The sequence below is a fragment of the Adiantum capillus-veneris genome, chromosome 7 (genome assembly GCF_014529385.1).
Source record: "Adiantum capillus-veneris isolate H3 chromosome 7, ASM1452938v2, whole genome shotgun sequence".
NCBI classification, from domain to species: domain Eukaryota; kingdom Viridiplantae; phylum Streptophyta; class Polypodiopsida; order Polypodiales; family Pteridaceae; genus Adiantum; species Adiantum capillus-veneris.
In genome coordinates, this window is record NC_140937.1 from 39,810,272 (window position 1) to 39,819,511 (window position 9,240).

Genomic DNA, 9,240 nt, shown 5'->3' on the forward strand with positions numbered 1-9,240 from the left:
TCAGATTTACCCACATGATGTAACCTTTAACAATCATCATTAACACAGAGGCAAAAGTACCGAAGAGCATGTCAAAGCCACTTGCCATTTGAACCATCAAAACGAACTTTAAGCTGAGAGAGGAGGTATCTCAAAATGGGCTAAAAGGTTAACGATGACCTAACTATAGTCATTCAGAAGACTAGGGTCCTAACAAGACCAAGAGGCATTACATCCCTCTACAATTTCCAAAATATTTGTCCTTGATAGTGTGATATGCTGAAGACGTGAGTATGCTATTTGAGCCCACTTGATATGGGCATTTTTGTAGATGCATTTCACACACATTATATTGGAGAACTTTTAAAGCCCACATTAAAGATGAAAGCATGTAGTCTACACAAGTCTAATGTCATAAACAACACCAAAAAAATATTGTATCTTTGCCTTGAACTCTATGTGCGTAACCGGCAGTAAGTCCCCCAACAAAAGCTTAAACAAATAGGCAAAATCATAGTCCCCTTGGTAGCATATGTAGTGAATCTTCTTACTGCGAACCAGATTGTACTTGACTAAAAGGTTACCAAATCTGAGTGAGTTAATGCCCTCCCGCCAGTTTTTTTGAAAGTGGATGCCACTGGCTTTCAACAACTGGATGGATGTGTTCACATACAAGTCGGTGGTGATGTCAAAATCATAGATGTTGAATTGCCAGGTGCAGCAGGCACCATCAATCATGGGGAGCTCCGCGTTGTCATTGGTGAGGGTGAGACCCACTTGAATGAGCTTCATTTTGTTGACATTGGATCTAAGGGTCTAGTAGATGCGTTCCTCTTTGGTGATGGCAATGAGCTACACAGGGAAGGAGACAAGGAACTTTGTGTAAATTTCAACAGGTCAACATGCATCATGGCTTGCTCTGTCAATGATTTTGATAGAATTTCATATTGATACAATGGTGAATTAGAAGGATTGATTGCCCCTTGCTTTACTGAGACTATGCTAGGTTTGAGTATAAGATCAATTTTCAAGGGGTTTGGTAGTACTAAATAAGCTTGGGCTCGCACCGAGGGCTGGTCTGTCCATTCTCTCTTTGCGCAAGATTCTTTGTCTAATTTATCCTTGTGGCTTAGCTGAAGTTCTACTAGATGCACACTCTCCTCTGGCTGTGCATCATCTAGAGTTTGGGTGTTAGATTATGGAAGTGAGTCTCTCTAACTAACAAGTTGTCAGTTGTTGGCATCAGCTGGCTTGGTGACTGTACTGGCTTAAAATTTCTAGATGTCTCAAGCAATAACTTACAGGCTTCATTCCACAATATGTAGGATCTCTCCAAAGCCTTAATTAGATGCTTAATCTCTCAGATAACTCATTAGAAGGTCCCCTACCCGATTTGCAACACCTCCTTTATCTCAAAGTTCTAGATCTTTCACATAATAAGCTAACATGCATGGTCCCTACATGTCTCATCAATTTACAAGGCTTAATGTTTTTGAACCTATCATTCAACAAATTAACGGGATGTTTTCCACAAACTAAAAACTTCTTTCAAAGCATGTAAATTTATCGTGGGCCAAGGGAATCCTAGGTTATGATTCATGGGCACATGTCTGTGGTACAACCCTTGCATCGTATGCACATGATGTCTGGTACATTTGGATTTTTGATGGCAATAGCATTCTTGGTATGGTTGGGCATAGGCATTTTATTTTCCTTGGCGTATCATCAAGGTCAACTCCTTGTAACAATCACTATTGATGAGATAGTTGAGGATGTGTGGGAAGCAATTGACTTTATGGGAACCTCTCTTGTTGAAATGTATATCAGATATTTACTCGCTTTCTGAGTTGAAAATGATCTTTTAATCTAGAAAACTTCATAGCTTGGAGAAATACTTTTGTTTGGGGGTTTTTTAAGTGCTCACTTATAAGTAAGGGAGCATTTGCATCGACTTTTACATTAGGACATGCACTTGTTCTCTCATTAGCTGTTCTTTCCAACATGATTCTGCAATTTACATAGACATATGCAAAGCGAGGGTGTCTCTCTATATGCAATCGCATATGTTTGCATCTTGAAGGAAAGGGTCAAGTCAGGAAGCCTTGGTCGACATGTATGCCAAATGTGGCGCACTTCCTAAATCTCAAGAAGAGCATGAGGAGCTTCTTGTCGGAGATTTCATCTCTTGGAATGCATCGATTATGGGATATGCCCAACTTGGCCAAGAAGCTTTCGGCTAGTTTTGGCGGATTCAAAGGGTGTCTCTCTAGATGCAAGTGACATATGCTTGTATCCTGAAGGCAAGGGTCAGGTTATGAAGCCTTGGTCAACATGTATACCAAATGTGGTGCATTTTATAAAGCACAAAAAGTGCTCTTGCATACTTGTGCAGGCCACCATGAATCTCACCTTGTTTGATATATAAACCATTCGAGATTATGGTCAGGTTCACAAGAGCTGATGAAAGACATTCCAAAAAGAATGTGCCTTCCCACGGAGGTTGTCCATTGGCACAAAAGGAAATTATACTTCTCTGGATCCACACACAAAAAATGGCAAGCCTTCCCCCCTTTGGGAGAGCAGTTCTACCGTCCACTTTTCAGCATGAACCGTGGATCGGTGTGATTGAATTGAACTTAAAAGCTACATACTCAACAACACTACCACTACACTACAGCTCATTGGACATCAAAATTGTACATAATAAATATTATAGAGCTATCTCCATCCCGTGTGAATGAAGAGAGAGGTGGAAGAAAGAGTATGCGATATTTGCCGCGAGCTCTTGTGAATTTAGCTTGTGTATGTATAATGAATAATGTAATTTATATTTATATTTATATTTATATTTATATTTTCATTTTGTTTTGTTTTCAAAATAATGTGCAATGTGCATCTTTCACCTCATTTTTTAAGTGGGGCCTTTTTTAATATATAACCTAGTTGTGATTATGTATGTATAATGAATGCTATAATTTTATATTAAAACACAATAAAAAATTCATACGATTGTAGACACTCATTTAAAGTTACTTTCCATAAATCTCATTTCTCCCTTACTTAGCAGGCCTTCGTGCCTCTTCACCTTGTTTAATAAAGTCACTACTTGTAATTTGCATGTCACATGCATATTAGAGAAATCATTCATTAGTGAATACAGGAGTAGAAGCTTAATTGGATACAACATTTTGCAAGCTCACCCTTTGCACTATAGGGATGATAAATTTAATTCACTCACAATTGTGAGTTTTGCTATTAAAAAAAAAACAGGATATGTTTTTGAAGAGAAAATAAAAGATGTAAATTATCCACACTTTGAAACGAAAAGAAACTTCTAAGGCTATTTGAAGTCCATGTATTTCCATAATTTTATGTTTGTTATTGTTGCCTCCTCTCCATCTTGAACGCTTTCATGCTCCTTCAATATTGTAACAAGATAACCTTTATTACAAAAAATTCATCTTATAATAAAGTGATTGTTTTTTTAGTAACCGAGCACTTCTTCTCATCCTTCCACCTCCTACTTTAAAATTTTTAAAGGATTAAAACAATGTCAAGCAAGCATGACTAATTTACTCCCAAATATTGTGGTGATCACCTCCTTGGGTCGACATGTAGTCATGTATGATGTAAGCCTCAAAGGCTCCATCCACCTCTATGTAACAGGGACTTTGTACTCTATTTGCTTATGAGTTAATTCAAAATAGTGTTCTAGGTTATTCAATCATATACTCACTCGCTATCATTTCTCCTTTAAGCATGAATATAAACCTAAGATATCCCCCTTAAACTTCAAGGGGGGTATGAAAGCCTAGCCCTAAGGCATAGAATCCCAAACCTAAACCCCTAACCATAATCCTTTCATCTTTAGGTTAGCCATAGTCATAACCATAATTTTGCCATCATTGGGTTAGCCCTAAGACATAGACCCCAAACCCAAAAAGTGTTCTGAATCCATCATTACATGACCAAGATATAGTAACCACAAGAGCCTTAAATGTCCAACTACAAGCAAAGTCACTCCTTAAAGCCATGGTAGATCTTGAACACATTTGAAGCAAACATAGGCATTGAAAATTTCCTTGAGGATTTAACTCTATGGGATTACAATGAAAGACGAAGAAGATCTCAAAGTTGTGGGCCACTAACTCTATTTGCTTAGAAGCCACTTGATGCAATTTAGAGACATGCAATGAAGAAGGCACCATATAAGAGGAAGGGAAAACGCAAAAGATGAAACCCTTACATCTTATATTTTTATATGTCAAAATTCTGAAAAGGGGTGGAGGATGTAGTTGGTGGGAACATTCTCTTATTTACTTTTGAGAGATGCTTTGCATTGGTCCTCTTTGGAAACTCAAGTTTGAGGCTTTCCAAAGTTATCACGAGCAAACAAATTCCACGTGGAGGCACAAAAGAGCACTTCTATACTATATGACTGTATAGTGCAGCCAGAAGTCAATGCAGACACCTATAAATAGGACCCATTAATCTCATTTTAGTTTCTTTGATTCTTGATATTCTTTACTCTTGTATCTTGTAACTCTAGATCTTAGGAGAGTTCACCGGCAAATCAGTGGTGATCAATTGTATCATTTGTACTTTGTAATCCAAAACTCGATTTTAGGTATTCGATTAAACATCTCGAGAGTTTGAGCTATTTGTATCCAATTGTACTTTCAATTTGAATATGAATGTGAAATGCTTTTTGAGCTGCCATCATTTAATGTCTCATAATGTGAACTATCTATTTCATTTCAATCAAGTCGTTCATCTGAAGTCTAAGTTTGTCATTCGATCATCTGAAGTCTAAGTTTGTCATTTGGTAGCATGAATTCAATGTGAAGTTTGAGACTCTCATCTGGTCATATGAGCCTATTCAGTTACTCTGAGCCTAACTTTGGAATAGCTATCAAGCTCCACCTCATTCCACAAGGTTTTTGGGATGACAATGTTTTGACAATGGTAACATTGTAAGCATCATTTTCAGCTAGGTCTCGATTATCTTATGCTGACTAAGTGCCTTGTTTCCAAGAAAACATGCAAATGGACAAGTGGGAGCAAGGGATGAAATACAAATACAATTTTATTGTCGGTAATGAGACTTGGGGATTGATCAAATTGCTTGAAGCAAAGACAATGTTACCTTGCAAATGGGTTTACAAGAAGATGTACACGTATGGAGATCCAAAGCCTAAGTACAAGGCTACACTCATAGCTAAAGGTTTCAAGCAACAAAAGGTGTATATTTTGATGAAATCTTCTCACTTGTGATCAAGAAGACTACTTTGTGTATGGTGCTTGGATTAGTAGCCATAGAGGACTTAGAGTTACTCCAAATGGACGTGAAGATAGCTTTCCTTCATAGAGATCTCAAGGAAGATGTGTGCAACAACATGAAGGGTTTGTTAAGCCAAGCAAAGAAGAGCTTGTGTATAGATTGGGAAAGCACGTTATGGCTTAAGGCAAGGTTCCAGGCAATGGTATCCAAAATTTGATACTTTCACGCAATCTCATACATATAAACGGAGTCACTAGGATCAATGCAAGAAGATTAGTAATGGGTCAATTTTTCTTCTTGTGTTAGATGTAATGGAAATGGCCTATGAACTTTGGGAATAGCGGAATTAGGAGAATTAAAGAGAGCATTTTTGTGAGATTACTTTGTGAGCATAGCGGGTGAACTTAATTGATGGTAGCAACATAAACATGGTACTTAGTTAACTTGGCATGAACAATACTTTTGCAAGAGAGCGAGAGTTTAGAGAACTTGACAACTATTGAGGACCGAATTTATGTGGAGCCGGTCCCCCCTCCAATACGCTTTTGTATTATAGATTCTCCCATCAAGAGAGACTTGGTATAATACAGTCTTTGTGTTCCTTGTGACCTTGGTGATGCTATGAAGATGGAAAGCTTCGCACATCACGAGCATAACATAGAATTTGTAAAAAGCATTAACCATCCCCGGCCTCAATCCTAAAGGCCTTAAACACCTTGAAGGAGGAGAGAGCTAGGGGGGAATTAGGGTAAGGAAGAGGAGAAGAAAAATTCCACAGGAGAAAGAAATTTAGTTCCTCACTTATCATCACTCTTCTTGCTAGCATACATAATAGCATCGTAATGAAGATGGCAAGCTTAAGCATTGATGCATGGCTCTTGGTTGGATTTGCATTCCATAGCCAAGAGTGTTGGTGTAGGCTCTCCACTTCTCAACAAGCTTGGAGAAGGAGATGGAGTTCTTCCACTTTCACCAAGTGAGAATGTGTGAAAAATGAGTGTGTGAGAGGGTGTATACCCCCAAGAACACCCCTTGCTTGCTTTGATCGACCCCTCCTTTTTGCTCAAGCTTCAAGCTCATTGGACCCCTCTAAGGCTAGCCAATTACATGCATAATGCATTTCAAGCAACATGGGTAGCATTAGGACAAGTGTCCTCCTTACCTCTTTAAGAGAGAGAACTTGAAAATATCTAGATATTTGTTGAATTGAACTAGAAGCTCATTGGACCCCTCTTTAACCAAGCCAATAGGATTCAAGCATACCATGTGGCTAAGCATAGGGAGAGCTTGACATGTGCCCCTTGAAAAAGGGGGTGCTCTTTGGGTGAGTGGGAGGTTAAGTCAAAGATTCCCCTAACTTTGGGGCTTTCCCCCTCCTTTGTAGGGTCTCTTTTTGACTCAAGCACCGTACCCCCCATGCATGGGAAGCTTCTCAAGCACCTTCCTCATCAAGCATGACAAGCACCTCACGCACCTTAGTCATCAAGCATGACAAGCACCTCAAGCACCTTAGTCAGGAAGCACAACAAGCACCTCAAACACCTTACTCATAAAGCATGACAAGGACCTCAATCACCTTAGTCACCAAGCATGACAAGCACCTCAAGCTTGGGCCGAGTTCCCACCTCAAGCACAACCCTAGCTTGCCTAAGGTCTAAGGACTTTTGACATCAGCCTTTGGAGGTCTTTAATGAAGCTAACCCTAAGGTCTTTTAAGCTCCATTAGATGCATGTTTCTTTTTGATAGACTATCTCCTTTTGGACCCCTATTGAGATGTAACCATCTCTCCTCTTGGTCCCTTGATAAGATAAGTATAGAAGCACTTATTGCACATTGCTCTTTGGTAGACAATCTCCTTTTGGACCCCTATTGAGATGTAACCATCTCTCCTCTTGATCCCCTGCTGAGATAAGTCTAGAAGCACTTATTACACATTGCTCTTTTGGTAGACAATCTCCTTTTGGACCCCTATTGAGATACAACCATCTCTCCTTTTGGTCCCCTGTTGAAATAGATCTAGAAGCACATGTCTCTATTCTAGCTCTTGTTCTCGTTTATTCTCCCACATTAAATGATCAGTTTGATATGAGAAAATCATTTGGGTTAGCTAGATATTAGATTTTATGACATTAGATGTCAATCACTAGGAAGAACACTCACAAGAATGAAAATTTGAAGCAAATGTGAAGGCTTTTGCAATGAAGGATTTGGGAGAAGCTAGTCACTTTCTTGGTATGCATATCAAGCGTGGCAAGTTAAAGGGTATTTCTTGAGATTTCTCCTAATTCATACATTGAGAAGGTCTTGCAGTGTTGCAATATGCTAGGAGAGAAGGCATCAAGTACCCCCATGCGAGCATGTTTGAAACTTAGCTCTCTCATGAAATCATAATCGTCATCGACTATGAGGTAGAGAAGATAAAGCCTAGTCATTAGTCCATGTTTCTTAGCAGATAGAGGATCCCTTTTTACCCTACAACATCATTCCAAGATGGATGACTAATCCATTTGGTGCTTGGGAGACATAGCTATTGCAAGCATGTCTGCTCTTTAGTCCATATCATAGTTCCAAAGTAGTGTGACAAATTCTACTTGGTGTTTGAGAGACGTCGTCATCACAAACATGATCATAAGCATGCATACTATTTAAATTTTGTGCACAATAAAAGAAAGAGAATGAGTCTTAAAAGACAAAAACATTGTTCCTTTAAGATGCATTTTCATTTGCTTACTCTAGTATAGAATTGTAAGCATTGACAAGGTTCATATTATCCTTAAGCTAGGTTCCTTGCATCCATCTAGCATCTTTAAAAGGATAATCCTTAAACTTGATAAGTTATTGTCGGGCGGATAATCTTACCATTTCTTAATATCTTGTCTCATGGCATAGGATAGACTCAGATTGAATTACTTCTTGATCTTCGATTTTTGGAGGGTCTACAACTATTGCTTCTTTTGGTGGTGCTCCTTTGTAAGGCTTACATAGGCTCTCATGGAAAACATTGTGCATGAGCCAATGGTTGGGCAACTTTAATTGATAAGCCATCTCATTGATTGGCTTAATAATTTAAAAAGGACCATAGTATCTTTTTGCTAGTTTAGCATAATACTCTTGGTAGCCCGTAGGATTTCTACTCGTGGTATGCCTTAGATGAGCCTTGAGAAACTTTAGCAAGACCCAATCATTTTCCTTAAAGGCTAAGGCTCTTTTGTGCTTATTAGCAGCAGCCCTTTTTGCATTTGCTTTTGTGAGATGGATATAACCTCTTTAATCTTTGGAAAATATTCTTGTGAGTCTCGGCTATATTCATCAACAACGATCTTCCCATGTCCTTTAAGTAGTAAGGGACTTTTGGATCTTCCCTCTTTAACCTTGAAAGGTGCTTTCCCCATAGAAGTATGTACGATGTCATTGTATGCATACTCTATAAGAGGTAGGTACTTCTCGCATTGAGAAAGTTGATCTACTTCCATGACATAGGCTTTTGGTAGATTCAAGAATCCTTAGATTAGTTATTTTACTTTGGTCATCCATTTGTGGATGACAGGCCGAAAGAGAAATTTAATCTACTTCTTAGATTCTCAAAGAGACCCTTCCAGAAATTACTGGTCATTCTAGGATCTTTGTCCGACACTAAGCCATGATACTTGAAAATTTGAGATCTAAAGAGGGTTTCCATTTATTGTTCCTTAATAGTATTTTTGACAGGCATAGAGTGTGTTTTCTTGTTAAGCATGTCGACTGAAACAATCCAAGTTGCTTCTCTTAGTCAAATTTTGACTTTTGGCCTACCACACATTTTAAAATATACTCTTCATGGTATGTTTACTTTCATGGTAGGCCAACATAAATACATTTCTACTCTTCATGGTATGTTTACTTTCATGGTAGGCCAACATAAATACATTTCTACTCTTCGAAGAGTAGATCATGGAATCCTTCTTTGCCCCGCATAATGAGAAGCATGGGATTCATACAT

The 9,240-nt window shown here is 38.6% G+C and overlaps 1 pseudogene; it reads right to left on the minus strand.

Annotated features, from left to right (window-relative positions):
• Window positions 1–173: 173 nt before the first annotated feature.
• LOC147453716 (putative CCR4-associated factor 1 homolog 10 pseudogene) lies at window positions 174–8,637 on the minus strand (annotated as a pseudogene).
• Window positions 8,638–9,240: the final 603 nt, after the last annotated feature.